The sequence below is a fragment of the Alexandromys fortis genome, unplaced genomic scaffold, assembly GCF_014885135.2.
Source record: "Alexandromys fortis isolate MF-2015 unplaced genomic scaffold, M_Fortis_MF-2015_v1.1 scaffold_160, whole genome shotgun sequence".
Lineage (NCBI taxonomy): Eukaryota > Metazoa > Chordata > Mammalia > Rodentia > Cricetidae > Alexandromys > Alexandromys fortis.
In genome coordinates, this window is record NW_026068035.1 from 1,033,755 (window position 1) to 1,052,213 (window position 18,459).

An 18,459-nucleotide genomic window follows, 5' to 3' on the forward strand; every position below is an offset into this window, starting at 1 on the left:
CACACCTTTCCCCCACCCCGCAGCTACCTGCTCTCTTAAACACCAGTGAGAATTTCCCCTGCCTTTTGCCCTCCTCTCTGCCTCTGGGAGGTAGCTATGGCAGCTTTGAGCCTCTCCCCACGTAAACCTTCTCTCCACACACGGATCCTTCTGTCTTGGTTGCTTCCTCATGCCCTCCCTGTCAACACCTAAGTTTAATTCCCAAACAGGAAGATCAGTTTCCATTTTGCATCTGTGTTTTGGTTACTTTCCATTGCCACAACAAAACACCATGATTGTCTTAGGTAGGGTTTCCATTGCTGTGAAGAAACACCATGACTACAGAAACTCTTATAAAGCAAAACACTTTGTGGGGAGTGGCTTACAGTTTCGGAGGTTCAGTCCATTATCATCATGGTGGAACATGCTGGCAAACATGGTACTGGAAAAGTAACTGAGTTCTGCATCTTGCAAAGGCAGCAGGAAGTGAACTGAGACAGTGTGTGGTATCTTGAGCATAGGAGACCTCAAAGCCCACCCTCACAGTGACCACTTTCTCTACCGAGGCTACACATACTTCAGCAAGACCAAACCTACTTCAACAAGGCCACACCTCTTAATAGTGCCACTCCCTCTGAGTTTATGGAGGCTAAAATTCAAACTATCACAATGACCCAGGCACCTTATAAAATAAAATATTTCATTGGGTTTTATAGTTTCAGAAGGCTGTTTGGGAGCATGGTGGCAGGCAGACAGGGAACTGATATAGCAATTGAGAGCTTCTATCTTGAGACAATCAGCACGAGGCAGAGAAAGCTAACTGGAAATGCCTTGGGCTTTTGAAACTCAAAGCCTGTCATCAGTGACATACGTCCCCCAACAAGGCCACACCTCTAATCCTCCCTAAACAGTTTCACCAACTGAAGACCAGGCATTCAAACTTATGCATCTACGGGGACCATTCTCTTATATTTTTGGTTGTGAGCCTTGTCTTCAATGGCTAAGTCATCTCTCCAGTCCTATGGAGGTCACTGTCATCAAAATCATAACACTCCATTCTTTGGACCCCATAAGCTTGTGAACACAGCAAAATGCAAAATAAACTTAGCTTGTCTTCAAAAGTCTCCATAGTATTTCAGTTTTGACACAGTTCAAAAGTCCAAAGTCTCTTCTGAGACTCAAGGCAATCATATTTTGTTTATTTTCAAGGTCATGTTTTAATTCTATGATTTTCCTCCCCTTTCCTCCCTGAAGCACCTCACACATACCCCTCCCTGTTCTCCTTCAAATGCATGGCCTCTTTTTTCTTCAATTGCAATTACATGTACATATGTACTTCTATATACATGTATATGCTCAAATATAACCAGTTGAGTCCATACCATGTTTCTGGTATGTAGGTTTTCAGAGCTGACCTTTTGGCACTAGGCAACCAACTGGTGTGCTCATTCCTGGGGAGAGTCACTTTTCCCAGCCTTACTTAGTAGAAAGTTTTTATTTCTTTTTTGTTTTATGTTTTGTTGTTGTTGTTGAGACATAGCCTCTCTACATAGCTCTGGCTGTCCTGGAACTCTTTATGTAGACCAGAACAGCCTAGAACTCACAGAGATCCACCTGCCTCTGCCTTGCAAGTTAAAGATTCGAGACATCACTCCCAGTACAAGGCAACCTCTTAACAGCAATGCCCCATAAAATCAAAATCAAAAAGGAAAGTGCATGCTTCCAACATACAATGTTATAGCATATACATTACTATTCCAAAGGGGAAAAATAAGAGACGCTAGTGATAAAACACTAAACAACAGCATGTCCAAAACCAAGTAAGGCAAATTCTAAATCCTGCATTTCTGTGTCTGATGGTTTGGACATGCTTAGGTGACTCCAACCTTCAGATTCATTGCCTACAGCACTCTGCAAACATACATGTATCATTCCGCGTATAAACTCAAAGGTACCAGCAATGCTGATTGGTTTCCCTCCTAAGGTTAAAAAAAAAAAAATTGAATGGCCGCAGCCAGGAAAAATAACTGGCTTTGATGCTCCGATCCATAAAGATGTAAAAGAAACATAGTCTGGGTGAAGACCCCACATGTTAACCATGTATTCCCACAAAGCCTACCTTGCCCATGTCTCGTGTCCTGTGGATCCTCAACACATCCTCAGATGGATCCTACCTTGCACGCAAAAGAAATGCTGAAAGGATCGAAGCCTGAGGCTCTCACTGGTCACCTGATCTCGCAGCTCAGCTTGTCATTCTCGCCTATCAAGCAGGGTCTCAGCAGCCCCCACTGCAGAGGCCACTGTGAGGATGGGAGTGGGTGGCTGTGCCAGCCACTGTGTAATGACGAGACACAGCTGTGGCCCACAGTCATCCCTATGCTCAGACCCATCGTGGTACTCAGAGCTTCGAGGACACATTAGCCACACAAGACCAGCGGTCTCGGAAACTTGTGAAAATGGCTAACACCTCTCCAGGCCAGGAGATTCAGGCCTCATAGTTACTAAACTGTTCTCAACCTTCAAATTTCTAATATTGTGGTAGTCAGGGGGTTTATTTGTTTTGCATTTGCAATGTTTAACATTTCTTAAGTTTCCTTTTGGATTTCATTCAACTGTATCCTACAGTTTCTCTTAATTGAGGTGAAATTTACATAACATACACGGAGGCATTTCAAAGTGAATCATTTAGTGCTATTTCGCACTTTCACAACATTACACACCTCCTCTATATAGTTCCAAGATGTCTCGCCTCCCCAGAAGGAAATCCTGTACCCACGAACCAGATACCCTGCAATCCCCACCACTCCAGTACCCTGGAAACCACAAATCAGTTTCCCGTCTCTATATCTCTAATACTATATTCTCTATATGTCATTACATAGGCTCAGAATATGTGATTATTTTGTATCCAGTTTCTGGTAAACAAGGTTCATCTGTGTTATGACATGCACCAGCCATATTATCTTTTATGACCGAATAATATTTCGTTATGTATAGATTCCAGAATTCATTCACTTAGTATCGATAGGCACTTGAGAGTCACTTCTGTCCATCGTGAACAATGCATTATGTATGCATATGTGTGTGCTTTCAGTTCCCCAGCCTCCAAGTGGAATTAATTGTTTCATAGAGTGAGTCTGTGTAGAGGCTGCCAAGCTCACAGCTCTGTGAACTTGTTGACGGTCTCCTGGTGGCTGCACTATTTCATATTCCCTCTACATGTGGCCTGTGACCTTCAACTTGGATGTGCTTGCCTCTAGATTGTCTACCTTTGCCTGCTCTTGGGATACGCGTATCCAGGCGCTTTGCCTAGTCTATCCGTTATTGACAGATAGATGAACGTTGTTTATTTATCGGCAGAACAATACACCGTGTTCATATATTCAACCTGAGAATCCTTTGTCAGACATATGATTTACAAATTTTTGTAGGGCTTTTAAATTTGCTTATTTGATTAAAATTTCATTTCACATGTTAAGCATGGCCTGCTGCTTCTCTGATTATGCAGCATCTTGAGGAGAGCTGCTCTTTGGAAGGCTTGAGACTGCTTCCCAAGTCACACTGCAGGCCTTGAATTCCTCACACTCACAGGCAGGGGGAGGCTGAACTGATGGGGAATTACTCAGGAAAAACGGCCTGCAAAGTCAGAATAGCTGTTAAGAGTTTCTCGGGATTAAATTCTAGCTTGTCTTACATAACAACTGCGTAACTCCAGGCTGATGTGAGGACCCTTTTTATCCTAATTTTTTTTCTTGTACTTAATAGGAACATTCATAGTACACACCTCATCAGGCCACAGAGATACGGCATTTAGAGGGTATACTGTGAACACAAGAGCTCTCCATAACATGCTTGATGGTGAAATCTCTTACAAAGCAAACACAGGTCAACATGCTTATAGCCTCTTCAGCAGTAGACCTAAAGCTAGCATGGCTGATGTGGTCAAGTGGCTATTACCTTTATTGGGAGGTAACTCCCTGCACTGCCTCCTGCTTGGATTAGCTCTCAGAGGAGAGGCTTCTCTCCTCCCAGCAGGCAGCGAGCGGGTGAGCAGCCCCTGGGGCCGCAGCTGGGGTCCAAATGGCCAAGTGGTAAGGCCATCACACTCCAACAGCCAACAGGCCTTCTCTGCGCCAACTAGAGACTTGAAAAGAATACGGGCAATAATAATAAACTAGCCAACAACCTTAATAAGCTGTTGATTCAGTGTTTCCTGAGTTGCCCTGGTGGTTTTAAAATTTGGCTAAGGAGAGGAACGAAAAGAAAGGCCCTGACGCATTACGGTCTCTAACCCTCTGAACCCGTGTGCCTCAAATTAAATACTTTCCTTTGTGCGTTCCCTTAGTCGTGGTGTTTTATCATAGCAGAAAAAAATAATTAAGACAGAGGCTGGTTATGGATGTAAGGTATGGCAGGCACAGCTCAGTCCTCTAGGACTGGTGGGGAGGGGGTAGAAGGAGCAGCCACAAACAGGAACAGACAAAGTTACAGCTGCCAAGAGCAGTCGTCTCCTTTCCTGTGAAGCCATGAGGCCAGTGGCATGCCCAGTTCGAGACCCACTCCTGCAGCAAAGGCCTCAGGCAGGCTATGTCATCTCACCTCTCCCTTCGCTGCCTGTCCTTTGACTTTCACTAATTACCCTCTCAGCTTGCACCAACCACACTGACCCTGGTTCTGGCCCTGCCCTGGAACCTGCCAGCCAAATACTTCCTCCCAGCTCTTCCCTTAGGTCTACACCAGGATATTCTCGTGGCTGTTTTTGCAACCTCCCCCTCCCAGCCAGGGTAGACCCATCTGTTATCTCGCTCCGTGAAAGGGCTGAGATCCTGTCATCTCCTCTGCCCGGTGCTCCTGTTTCTGTTGTTTCTTGAGCTCTCACTCTCCCGTGGCTGGCAAGTCACTTGAGAGAGATGGCCTACAAAGGTTTGAATGTTTTATTTCCCTTTCTGTGGCATTTTGCTTTCACGTTGCCTTAGGAACCTTGAATCTGACTTTTTTTTTTTTCTTTTAGACATTGTTTCCGTGGACTCTTCTCCTCCTACGTTTTTCTGACTCTGTGCATTTCATTCTTGGAAGTCTGTGGCTGGTCCTGATCACGGCTCAGAATCTTTACCCGACAGCCAGTTACATAATTTGCCCAGCTTTTATGATTGTTTTGCGGGGAGAAGATGATTTGATAATCTAGTGGAAACCTCTCTATACAGGTTAGAAAAAATAGTTTTATTACGGTCTTGGGGAGGGAAAACATCTCTATTTCCGAAGCGAAACTATTCCCTGAGTTTCAGATCCTTTTCCCTTCCAGAAACCCCATTTCATCTTGAATTTCCTTTCCAACCCAGCTCCCAGGAAGCCAGGGATCTGCCTGCTGTATATATATATATATATTTCCTGGTCTAGAGTTTCCTGCAAACAGAGTCACACCATATAAGCCATCTGCTCAACTGCTGGCCCAGACGATGTGATCAGCTGGCTCTCGTAGTTGTGCCCGCCGGGGCCCCTTTGCTGCTGTTGCACATCCGTTGACAGTCTTCTCTATTTTCATTTGATGAAGAGCACCTGGGTTGTTCCTTCCCATCACGGGTCTGCTAGGAGCACCTATCAACACTCAGTTACAAGTGTGCAAATCTCTCCCTATGACCACGCCACCAAATGCATTAGTGTCACCGGATAAACCGATGACTGACCGCATGAGCAGCTGCCACTCAAATCACCATTTTACGCGATAGTTACTCCACAAACTCACCAGCGGTTCCCATCCTCCAGCTTCCCCATTTTCCTCATGCCTTTTTTATTATATATATATATATATAAATTATATATAATTACATGTGTGATATATATAAAATCGGGTTTATATACATAGGGTTGTATATTTACATATTTATGAAATGCGTACCATCAGAGGCCCTGAGCATACTGGAGAGGCTTGTTTCTCCAACCTAAACATATGCACATCCACCCTTTGTCCTACCAATAAACAGTGACCTAACAACTGTGTTAGAGAAAGTGGGGTGTTATGTGGAGAGGAAGGGAATGAAGGGTACTGGCTCCCACATTGCATCAGGAAGAGCCACCACAGCCTGCTGACTTGCACCAGACATGTGAATTGGACAGCAACCTTTTAAAGCTACCTCATCAGCACGTGGTTTCTGGAGTAGTTACGTTGAAAGGGTAGGAAATACCCCCGTGAAATAGTGTATTCTCTTACCATGTCATACATTGATGAAAAATGTTATACAACTCTCTGCTTAATTCTAAAAGTTAGGGGAATGATAGTGTGTCATTGAGAAACACAGAAAAATGTGCGCAGTTCTAGAGAATATTACGGGAGAGTTTATGTCGCTGTACTTTGAAAGAGAAAGAAAAATCAATCAACTGTAACAGTGACCTTGGGGTGGCATGTGAAATGATGACCATTTCCTGCATCCAGGAATGTCCAGAATGTCCTCGCTGTGTGGCCACAGTGCCTGGGGGCAGTGAGCATTGCCAAGAGTTGCCATCCCACACACTGAGGTGTGGTCAGCGAGAGCAAGTTCTTCCCATACCCTGTGGTCACTGTGGATGTCAGTGAGAGGTGATGATATACACATAACCAGGTGGTATTCTTAACTAGGTATCAGTCTGCCCCTATTGCTCCAATAAATCTCCACAGCATCCTAGAGCAAGGGAGAAACAGCTGCAGTAACATTGACAGAGGACCTGGCTATTAAGCTGTCTGCAGACTCTAGAATCAGTGAAATGTTTGACAGCGCAGGGACAAATACGTATTAGCAGCATTGCTTAATCCATGTTTCAAGGGCAGAATTTGAAACCATGCTTTCAAACCAAGCTTGCTCTGAACATTGGAAGGATACTGTCATAAAAGAAATGCCAGAAGCCGTGCCTTGGCCGTGACGTGTGTCTCCTGCCTTTCGTCAGCTTGCCAAACCTTGCAGGCAAAATGCATCTCATAAGACAGAAAGCACATGGCTCAGAGATGAAGGGAAAAGAATGCCCAGCTTGGAAACCAGCTCAGTCAATGGCGTGTTTGCTGTACAAGCATGGGGTCCTGAGTTTGATCCCCAGAAGTCACATTTAAAAAGTCAGATGTGGTGCTACACACTTGTAATCCCAGTGCTGTAGCCATGGAAACAGGAGATCCCCGAGACCCAATGACCTGTTCATCCTAGTTATGGAGAGAGTTCCAAGTGAGTGAAACACATGTCTCATAAATAAGGAGGATGGGTCCTCAGAAATGACAGCCGAGGCTATCCTCCTACCTCCACGTGCAAGTGGACATATGTGCACACGCACCCACCACCATGTGCATACTCCCGTCCTCATGTACATATTTTTAAAGGTTACAGAGTCAATATTTTCAAAAGAGTCTGTAGTGATGTTTTAATAAATAAAGTTTACCTGAAGATCAGAGGGCAGAGCTAAGCCACTAGAGGTCAGGAAGTGGTGGCACAAACCTTTAATCCTAGCACTCGGGAGACAGAGGCAGACGGATCTCTGTTAGTTCAAGGCTACCCTGGGCTACACAAGATTAAATCTATCTAAAAGAGAAACAGAGCTCCACATGAAGTTAGAATAGAAAATGAATTAAGTACAACCTTTTGGATTCACCAAAATAGGATAGGTAATAGAATATTTTCTCTGAATTTATCAATTGTTAACAGACTAGACATTGTTGATTATATTTTGCCTGTTTATACTGTATATAGTTATTGTACTTATTGTACATATTTTTCTTATATTGTAACCTTCTTTTTTATTTTAGATGAAAAGGGGGAAATGTGGTGATACCTCATTTGTACTCTAACAAAGTTTGCCTGAAGATCAGAGGGCAGAGCTAGCCACTAGTTAACCATAGTTCTAAAGGTGTGTCCAGGCAGACAGGAAGTGATATTGCTAGGCAGAGAGGGGAATATAAGGCAGGAAGAGACAGGAACTCAGGGGATTTTTTTTTAAGCTGGCGATTTTATAGAAGTAAGAACTCTAGTGTCTGGCTTCTCTGCTTCTCTGAACTTTTAGCTTTCACACCTTGATATCTGACTCTGGATTTTTATTATTAAGACCAATTAGAACTCATGCTACAGGCAACTGGGCAGGCATCTAGGCACCTTAGCGTGTGTGTATGTATATGTGTGTGTGTACATGTGCATGTGTGTATGCATATATAGCAAGAATGCAAGAACAACCCAATTGCACTTCAGAGCCCTTTGACCGGCTGGCTGCCAAGGCGCAGCTTACTTTGGTTCCCTCACATCTCAGTCCCTGTCCATCTAGTATCGTTCCTCATATCTGGTCTCCTCCCCGTATCTTTGTTTTCCCTTCCTCTTTCTCTCCCACGTCTCACACTCTTCCCCTCACACCAAGACGCACCGGTGCATGTCTGAGCCTCAAGGATGCTTATCCCCTACGAATCACAGCAGATTCTTTTCAGCCCTAGCTAGCCAGCATCAATTGTCCCGGAAAAGCAAACGTTTCACTTCAGCGGTGCCAAGCTATTGTTAATCACAGCTCATTTTTCAGCTGGAATTGATTCTTAATTCAAAAGATCACATGAAAACCCTGATGAGAGTCTTTGCTTCCCTCGGAAACTTCAAAAGCCAGGCTTCCGCAATTCTCTCAGCATCTTCCAAATTCCCACAACAGCTCATTAAGCCCTGACCTCCCAAATGCTCCACCTTCCTCCAACAAAACAATCCAAATCATAAAAGTCACCTGGGTTGGTCCATGACAACACCCGTTCTCTGGTACCAGCTTCTGTTGCTGTGATGAAACACTACCCAAAAACAACCTGGGAAGACAGGTTGATGTAGCCTACACTTACACAAAGGTGATCACTGAGCAAAGTCAGGACAGGAACCTGCAGATAGGGAGGAACTGAAGCAGAGACCATGGAGCAAAGCTGTGTTTTGGTTTGCCCAGCCTGCTTGTGCTTAGTTTTCTTATACAACTCAGGACCACAGGACCAAGAGTGATGCCACCCACAGGGGTTGACTCCCATCACATTAATCATCAATCAAGACGATGGTCTACAGACAGGCCCCCAGGCCAAGCAGATGGAGGTAATTCTCCATCTGAGGTTCCCTTTCCCCAAGTATTGTCAAGTTGACAACCAAGATCAACCATCACAGATGGAATTTGTGTGAAACAGAGGGCCACTATTTTGGTTGGGAAAAAGTACTGCTGAAGATAAATAAAATAAAATGAAATAGAAAGCCAAAGCAATAAACTGGACAAGGAAACTTACTAAAAGATCTTTTAAAAAAAAATAACGTAGATTCTTTTTGTTTAGACACCTTTAAATGACTGCCAAACAAAGCCAGGTGGTGGAAACAGGAAGATGTTCACCTCTCCTTAGAGTCCACAGCCCATCAAAAGGCCAAATGATTCTCAAAGCAGGTCCTGATCTATAAACCAATGGCAGTCCTTGGGTTCGAGTGTCTGCCTTTGGCTTGTGCTCAGCTTCCATAGCTATGACATGGGCAGCTCCGAAGATGTCCAAAGGCCCTGCCTCTCACAGATGTCTACTTCCTGAGAGTCTTGCCCCCATCAGTGGGGAGAACATCCTAGCTTTTGACCATCATGGCCCAGGCTGCTGAGGATGACCATACAGAATATGAGGGTGTGTATACAGATGCTGTGGTCAGTGCCATGAAGCCCACATTGGCAGCAGAATGAGAGTTCCCTTGTATACAGCCAGCACCTGAACAGTTAGACTCCAGGGACACAGGCTGAGGACACAGGCCCAACCTGCCCGGCAGCTGTCTGTGCCACACCTGACCACCAAGGCTTGGCACAGCAGTGTAGTGTGAATTCTAATTGGTCTTAATAGTAAAAATGCAGAATCAGATATCAGGGTAAATGCTGAAAGATAAGAAAAGTAAAGGAGCCAGTGTCTAGAGAGACTTTTTGCCTCTACCGAATCCTTATACTGAAGTGGATAAGATCCTGTCTCCATGAATTCTCAGACTCAATGGGCTGAATGCAATTAGTTCCTGTCTCCTCCCATCTTACAGCCTTATAGTCTTCTCTCCACACAGCCATATCCCTTCTTGTCTCTACCTCCCAAGTACTGTGATACAGGTGTGAGCTGCCACCTCCTGGCTCTGTTTCTCCTTTAGACTGGATCAGTCTGGTGTGTCCCAAGGGTGGCCTTGAACTCACAAAGATCCACCTGCCTCTGTCTCCCCAGTGCTGGGATTAAAGGTGTGTGCCACCACTGCCTGCCCTATACAACTAATTAGTGGCTTAGCTCTGCACTCTGACCTTCAGGCAAGCTTTGTTTGTTAGAACACAAACACAATATGACCACACAGCGGAATCATAAGAGACCCACACAGGAATTCTCTGAGATCTTAGGAGGTGGATGAAGGAAGCAGCAGCGTGAAACTGAGAAAGGGCTACATAAACCTTTTCCTGTCTCACCCAGGCTTGCTAACCTCGAGTTTAAATGACAAATGGTTATTGATCTGTGGAATGCAATCTAATTTCAAAAGAAAAGCTCCCTCAATGCTATAATCACATGTGGGTGGCAACAATGGCCCACCGTCCTGAGACCTAACTGGTGTTTATGGTAGTCTTGGTCCCACAGACAGTCGCAGATAGGCAGACGAGCCTTGGGCATTGTGTCCCAGGTATGTCCCCCAGTGACAGGACTAGGTCCTCAGGAATCTCCAGCCACCTTACCTCTTAGGCCTTTTCAGAAGTGTCTATGGGAACACAGCATCAGCCTTGGTCACTGGACCTGGGCTGACCTGTGGTCTCACACCAGTGGGTACTAGCCATGGTGATTATGGCACCTTGGCCCTGCTCCAGCAGTAGCTATGCCCTGGCTGAGTCTGGCAACCTCGGTATGGCCCAGACATGGGACTGTGCTGAAGTCCCTGTTAGATAAAGATGGATGAACAAGTGTGATGTGATGGTAGCACCCACCAGTGGTCCCTGAGCAGGCTCCCCTGGCATCCAACCTAGTCTCTGATGTAGGGCCGACTTTCAAGGATGCTATCTGGGTACCACAAACAACCCAGATGGTTTTGCAGCCATATCCAAAATGACATACAAGGGAGACAGAGCCCAAATAGTGATCCCTAGGGCCAGGCTCCTTCCCCATTTCTACAGGTTGGACTCCAAAGAAGGTGGGATCAAATGTACTCGGAGGCCAGGAAGAACATGCTGACCTCGTGAGGTCCTTTCCTGGCTGTGTTTCTGAGAGACGTTCAGAGTTTATTCCTTCCATATTTGCTAAGGATTTCAGACAGTTACCTCTTGAGAGACTATTGAGTGAGTACCAGTCAAGCTGGCTGCACTTCATTCCTGAAGAGGCTCCAGTTCCAAAGACCTTCTCAGCCCTGAAAGCTGGATGCTTATATGCTGCAGGGCCCTCTTCCTCCCTCCCTGCCTTCGTCCTTCCCTCACTGCTTCCATTCCTCCCTTCCTCTTTCCCTTCTTCCCTTCCTCCCTCCTTCCCTTCCTCCCTCCTTCCCTCCCTTCCTCCCTCCCTCCCTCCCTCTCCCCCCCCTTCCTTTTTCCTTTCCACTGTATTGCTAGGGCTTTTACTATGGCTTTTCCATATATACATCCAATGTACATATTCATCCCTCCTCCGCTCTGTTGACGCCCATTTCTGTGTCTCATTTCACGTCTCCTCTGCATTCACGTGTGAAAAGCAAAGGCAAAACAAAACGTTCACATCCTGTTCTTCACATGTTCACACCGATGACAGACTTCACTCTACTTCATAGCTGAATACAACTCCCTCTGTATATAACCTCCCTTTCCTTCATCCATTCATCCACTGCCGGGCACTGGGGGGTGTGCCAGTGCCTGTGGCCTGCTCAGAAACGGTGCCGCTGGACCATATGGTAGTTCTATTTTTAGCTCTTGGAGGAACAGCTCCACTCAGGATGCCTTCAACAGTCTACACTCTTGCCACGAGTGGATAAATGCTCCCCTTTCCCCACAGCCTTGCCAGTCTTTGTTGTCAATTGTTTTTGCTCTTAATTTTTGGATTTCCAGTGGTGTTTTATTGTAATAAATTAACTGAAATCAAGACTTTACCATCTTTTTTGAAACTCATAAACTCAGGAAAAATTCTTACGTACACACAACATAACACATCCCAGCAGAAACAGAGCCGTGCTGGAGCAACTGCCAATTAAACAGAAGGTCAATTTCTCTTTCCAAAAAAAAATGTTTCCAAAATTCTAAGTCCCCGTAGTTGGCAGTGGAGTTGATCCCTGTGGCTACAGATGACAGCCATTCTGATGGGGGTGAGCGGGAATCTCCAGGAAGTTTGATTGGCGCTTCCCTGAAGAGCAGGCTTCCTCTGGATACAAGACAGGAAACACCAACCAGACCCAGGATCCAGGTCAGGGCCCCAGTGTGTGTGTGTGTGTGTGTGTGTGTGTGTGTGTGTGTGTGTGTGTGTGTCCTTCTGTGTCTGCTGCAGAGGGTGAGCTTTGAACTTGCTGGAGGCAGACCCTCTGCTCTAGGGGGCCAGCTCAGCTGAAGCATTTATGCCCTGTCTATATTCCAAACAAGAAAACGATTTATCAGCTAAAAGAAGAGAAGAAAGGAAACGTGAAAGGAAACACATGTGTCTTCTCCGAGATGGCTGAAGGAAAGGTCCATACGTGTTGAAAGCACAGGGTGGTGTGGTAGGGCAAGCCTGCCCCGGGTCCTCATGGTTGTGAGGGATGTCCATGGATGGGCAAACCCACTGCTTCCAGGTGGGACACTCTGTGGCAAATTCCTATTGGTAAAAAGTCACGGTCTTCCCACTTCCAGCCTGCAGGTACTGCTCATACTTGTTCTTCAGAGACCACAGACTCATTGCAGTACAGCGTTCCATAACCATAGCTCTCTGAAACTTCTCCTGAAAGGTCAGGCCATGGCTGTTTCATTCATAATGGGCTCTGTTAATCCAGGAAAGCCCTTTGCTGTCCTTCCGGTCGGCTCACAGTTATCTTTCGGGGGAGCATCTGAAGACGAAGCATCCATCCATCCTGCAAGCCACTTTCCCCCATGCAGCTATCTAATGGGAGACCAATAAGGGAGGAGGAATGGCGAGGAAGGTGTTTTTAGTGCCTGTGGAAGAAGAAAGGAGTCTGTTTTTCCCTGTGCTTGCAACAACTCAAGTCAGCTCAGCAAATAAAACCCAGCCCATCTCCAGGTTCTCATTCTCCACAGTATCTACAGGATCAGCGATATGAATGCTACCCATTTTCATATGTAAGACCACTGATGTACTTTTAACTAAACAACAAAGGTAATCAAATCCTACACCAGCATGTGCTGATTCTATCTTCAGACTGACAGCTCGAACCCATATCTTTCTCATCATCCACAGTTCTGTCTTCGCCCATCTGAAGAGAGTCCTCTTGCGGAACAAAACCAACAGAATGAATCTATATCCCCAAAGAGATTTATGACGTCGCTTTGTATGAGATGGGTTGCAGCTCCGTCCTGGACGGCCATCTCATTGTCTGGGGTTTCCCTGTACCTTCTCTGTCAGTCTGTACTGCACACACATCTGAAAAGCTCACCCTGACTCGATGACCTCCAGCCCAGGTGCAAGCGGAACACGCAGCTTTCGGTTTGTTGATAGCTCGGTCCAGCCTCTCTCCTTCCACAGACCCAATCCTAGTCTCCGTCACACTGCCTGATGGGATCTTCAGGCCTCATCATCTGTCTTCTCTGATTAAATGAATGTTCTCTGAGAATTTCACAAGTTATAGAAAGATGAAAATGCGTAACTAAAAACTGAGTTATATGATCCTACGATTTTAGGCAGAAAAAATAAATTCCTATGAAATGTAAATGAGAAGGAGAAAACCTTGGATGGGAAATTGTCAGCTTCTCTTCAATCCTGTTTAATTCTGGTCAATCTTCAAATTAACTGCTGTGAATTCCAAGCCTTCATTTAGGTCAAATCTTCAAAACCACTTGTGAAAGTCAACCTTTTTAGAAGACACAGTTTAACCAGCTGTGGCTTCACCAATATTAGAAATGTTGCAGACGAAGGAATCCAAAGGCATCCAGGTGGGGAGATCTTGCCCCATCTAGAACTAACCCATTATTTAGGGCATCATCTCTGCCCACAGCCGCAGCTTCCCATTGGCAGGATAATTGCTGCACAGGCAACAGCACCTGAAACACTGAGTCGGGCACCGAAGACCACACCTTCACCACTGCTTTAAGATCAGGAAGGGTGAATCAGCATCAGACAGAGGAACTGACGCACGAAATACCATGAGGACTGTGAGCAAAACCCCCAATCGCGTACAACAGATGTCTCTGTTTTTTTTTTTTTTTTAAAAAAAAAAGCCTTCTCCAACACATTTCCCAAACATGCGAAGGGTTGTCACTAATGTTAGAGAGGTATTTTGTACAACGCTGGAGATACTAGTTAGGTGTCCATGTCCCCTAAAGAAGTGCTCACTCATGCTCCTGTCAGCAACCCTGGTTAATCTCACAGGGTCTCTCTGTCTCTGTTCTCTCTCTTTCGCTCTCTCTTTTTTCCCCATCTGTGTGTGTGTGTGTGTGTCTGTGTGTGTGTGTGAGAGAGAGTGAAAGAGAGAGAGAGAGAGAGAGAGAGAGAGAGAGAGAGAGAGAGAGAGAGAGAGAATATAGAAGTGAGAAGAGCCTAGGAAGATTTCACAGGAAGGAAAAAGAACAGCTTAGTTGTGGGCCAAAGATGGATGCATTCGTGAGAAAAAAAAGTCCACTATATGTGCACAATAAAGGAGTCCTAAAGATCAGATGCTACAAAAACCTGTAAATGCAGTAGGCTAGAGGAGTGCATCTTTGGTGAAAGACATTGTTGTTGCAGAATATGAGGACATTTCAGACGCTGAAATGAAGAGGCATGTCTTGCCACCTGAAACACTTCTGCCGATGCACATCTCCTGAAACACAACCACAGGAGCTGGTGGCACAGTGCAAGAGTGGAGCCCTTGCCAACCATCTGGAAGGGTCCAAGTTCAGTCTCCAGCATTCCAAATATCAGTAGCACCATGAGACAGGCACCACGTGAATGTGGCGCCCAGAGTCATCCGGTGGAGTCAAGGAGGGGAGAGCTGTGCTGTGCTCACTCCCGACAGCACGGGGCTACTGCACACATCAGCTAGAGGGCCTGTGGCCACCTGCGTGAGATGAAACAGGCAAACTTTCAACCTGGGTGGACAGGGGTCCCCTGAGACCCCATCCCTGTTTAAGGAGCTACTGGTAGTTGATGACTACTGAAGAACGGAAAGTCGCTCTAAGTCAGGGACTTGACCTCTGGTAGGTTGCCCTTGCCTCAGCAGATGCCTACACACTCAGGCCTATGGTCAGCACTAACCAGACTCGGGACATTATTAATAACCCAAGAAAGAAGACGTAAAGTGGGAGGAGGGACATCAGCTAGTTGGAGTGAAATAGTGGTCAGTTAATATGATCAAAATTTATTGTACAGATTATCTTTATGATGCTCTAAACTATGACAGAGAATCAAGCACCATTCTCCACGTGGGTTGCACACACAAAGAATCAAGCACAAAGAATCAAGCACACACAAAGAATCAATTCCCCATGGGAATTGCACACACACAGAACCAAGCACTGTACTCCATGGGATTGCACACACACCACATCAAGCACTGTACTCCATGTGGGTTGCTCATACACAGAACCAAGCCTTCACCATTCGAAGTCCTTAGCTTGATTCCCATCACCTGGGAATAGGCCAGACCATAGTGGCACACACCTATAACCGCAGAATAAAGAGGAAGAGAGAGGACTGAGAGCAATTTCAAGGCCACCCTCCTCAGTTACACAGCAAGTGCAGAGATAGCCTGGAATTCCTGAGGTCCTGTTTGGGTAAAAGGAAGTATGTAATAAGAACTGAATCACAAGAAACATCAAACAAATTCAAGGCAATGTGATTCTCTAAGAAAATTCTGTGCCCTTTAAAATATCAAGGCCATGAAAGGAGAACCAATAGGCCATTCCAGACTAACAGGTGAAGAACCATGGTATCTAGTATCATCTTTGAGTTCCACAGTTTTAAACCTAAAAATGTATTATCAGGAAAATTGATGACATTTGAATAAAATCTACAGATTACCAACTGTTTATTAAATTCCTAATTTTTATATTTGTACTATTTTCAGAAAAGAGAGCAATCTTGTTTCTAGTATATTCCACCAAATTTAAAAAGATAGACAGTATTATCTGCAACTTACTTTCAAATGGTACAGGGGTAAAAATCTTGTGGAGAGAATTTCCATCAAATGTGTTAAAAATGCCAACATTTGAGAAATCTGGGTATTAAATTTATTATATAGCTTTTCTAAAAGTCTAAAATTATTTCAAAATAAGACTATGAAAAGTAAAACTATACAGGGCCAATGAGATGACTCATCAGGTAAGAGCCCTTACTGATCTGACCTGACGGCCTGAGTTTGATCCCTAGAAACCAACATGAAAGGAGAGAATGTCTGGAAATTTGTCCTCTGACCTCCACATACATGCCATGGCATCCTCCAGCTCACACTCATACATATAATGATACACACACAAACATACATACACACAGAAAAATAATGATAAATAAAATGCATTTAAAATAAAAAAATAAAAGCATGCAAATGAGAATTGGCCAGTCCCACAGTCTAATCTACTGATTTGCCGTTAATAGTCTATTGAAATTAGTTTTCACTAAAGTAAAATTTGAGATTATTTCAAAAGTATACACATCACACTACAAGACATGTTACTTTTATGTAGAATTGCATGTATTAAAACGTATTGCCTGGGTGGGTGTTTTAGACCAAAAGCCAATTCCCTGGTGCTCCATGTCTGTTCTTCCTAAAATCTCTTCTTTTAAAACTTCTTCCCTGCAGTGTTTAACATGTGATTATTTTATTTCTGCTTAACTGATCTTCTGCATTACTTCCAACATCGTTCAAGCTGATCGAGTGCCTACCAGTCTCTATTCAGAAAGTAATATCTCTTAATTAAGAAACATCTGTAAACTTCATGAATTTGTTGTTTTATCTCCTTCTATTCGATCATTAATTAGGAGACAAATTAAACCTCATGCAAATACCAAATGCAGATGTAGGCCAGGGTCTGCCAGCACTCCTGGACACAAGGTCATTCACCACAGCGCCCGTGTTTGCAGCCTTTCTGAGAGTTGATCCTAATCACTTAGGCAAATCAGTTGCACCAGTATGGGACATACCTAAATCCTCCACAAGAAGGTATTTGGTGCTTCCCAAAAATGCTGCATGCAGAATTATACCAAAACCCTTAATGTCCTTGCTTTATCGTCTGATAGGAAAACAAAACCATCATACTGGTGTTTCATAATTGGATTATAAATAGCTCATCAACTATATTTATTGCATAATACATAGTATATGTATGCTAGCATCTATGTCAATTATTTTATTCATTCCAAATATTTGCTTATGGGAGCATACCTACTAACTTAAAGCATTTTACTTGCTGCAAGAACAGGAAAGGGAAAGAACAGTCATTCCTTAGCTCCACACTGCCTCTTTTTGGTGCGTCTGTCATGTGCTGGTATAAATATTGGCTTTCTTGAATGGCTGTCCCACTGGAAGAAAGTGTAAAGCCCTTCATTTTTCATACCTAGTAACCAGTACAACACCAAATACTGGCAAGTGGCTCGAAACTTAGCTGAGAACTAAAGGAGCTCAGAGGTAGATACCTTTGTAGATAGTGAGTCGGAAATCAAGAGGCTGCAGTGAAGAGACCCTTAGAGCTGAAAGTGAAGGTTCTGAGGTGGTTGTGGGAGGCAATGCAAAAGGCAGATGCTCATATAAGCTGTGCTATCCCATCTGTTCAATCAGTCAGTTGCTCCAAGAAGGGACACACAGTGAAATGGCAGCCGAGTTTACTCTGATGATCAAAGGCTGAGAAAGCTGTGATACTCGGTATCTCCAGTCTAAAGCATGGGTGGAATGAAGAAGGCAGGCAAGTGACCTCTGTATGATGTCATGGGATAATGTTTCTGTACACTGTGGAGATGTGCATTGGTTTAACAAAGAGCTGAATGGCCAACAGCTAGACAGGAGAGGATAGGCAGGACTTCTAGGCAGAGATAGGAACTCTGGGAAGGAATCAGAGAGGCAGAATTTACTGGTGAGAAGCAGAGGAAGTAGGACATACGGAACTGAGGAGAGATAATGAGCCATGTGGCAGAATGTAGATTAATATAAATGGGTTAATATAAGTTTTAAGAGATAGTTGGGAACAAGCCTAAGCTAAGATCAAGTTTTCATAATTAATATGAAATCTCTGTGTCATTATTTGGGAGCTGTCAGTCAAAGAAAGTTCAACAACATTTGCCATCCAACATGGAGGCTCATATAATCAAGCATAAGGACTGGGAGAAACTGGCAAGCAACTCAGTGGTGGGAGACTAGGTAGAAACTCCTATTGCAGTGTTAAACCAGCAACTTTCCAGAGCTGGAGCAG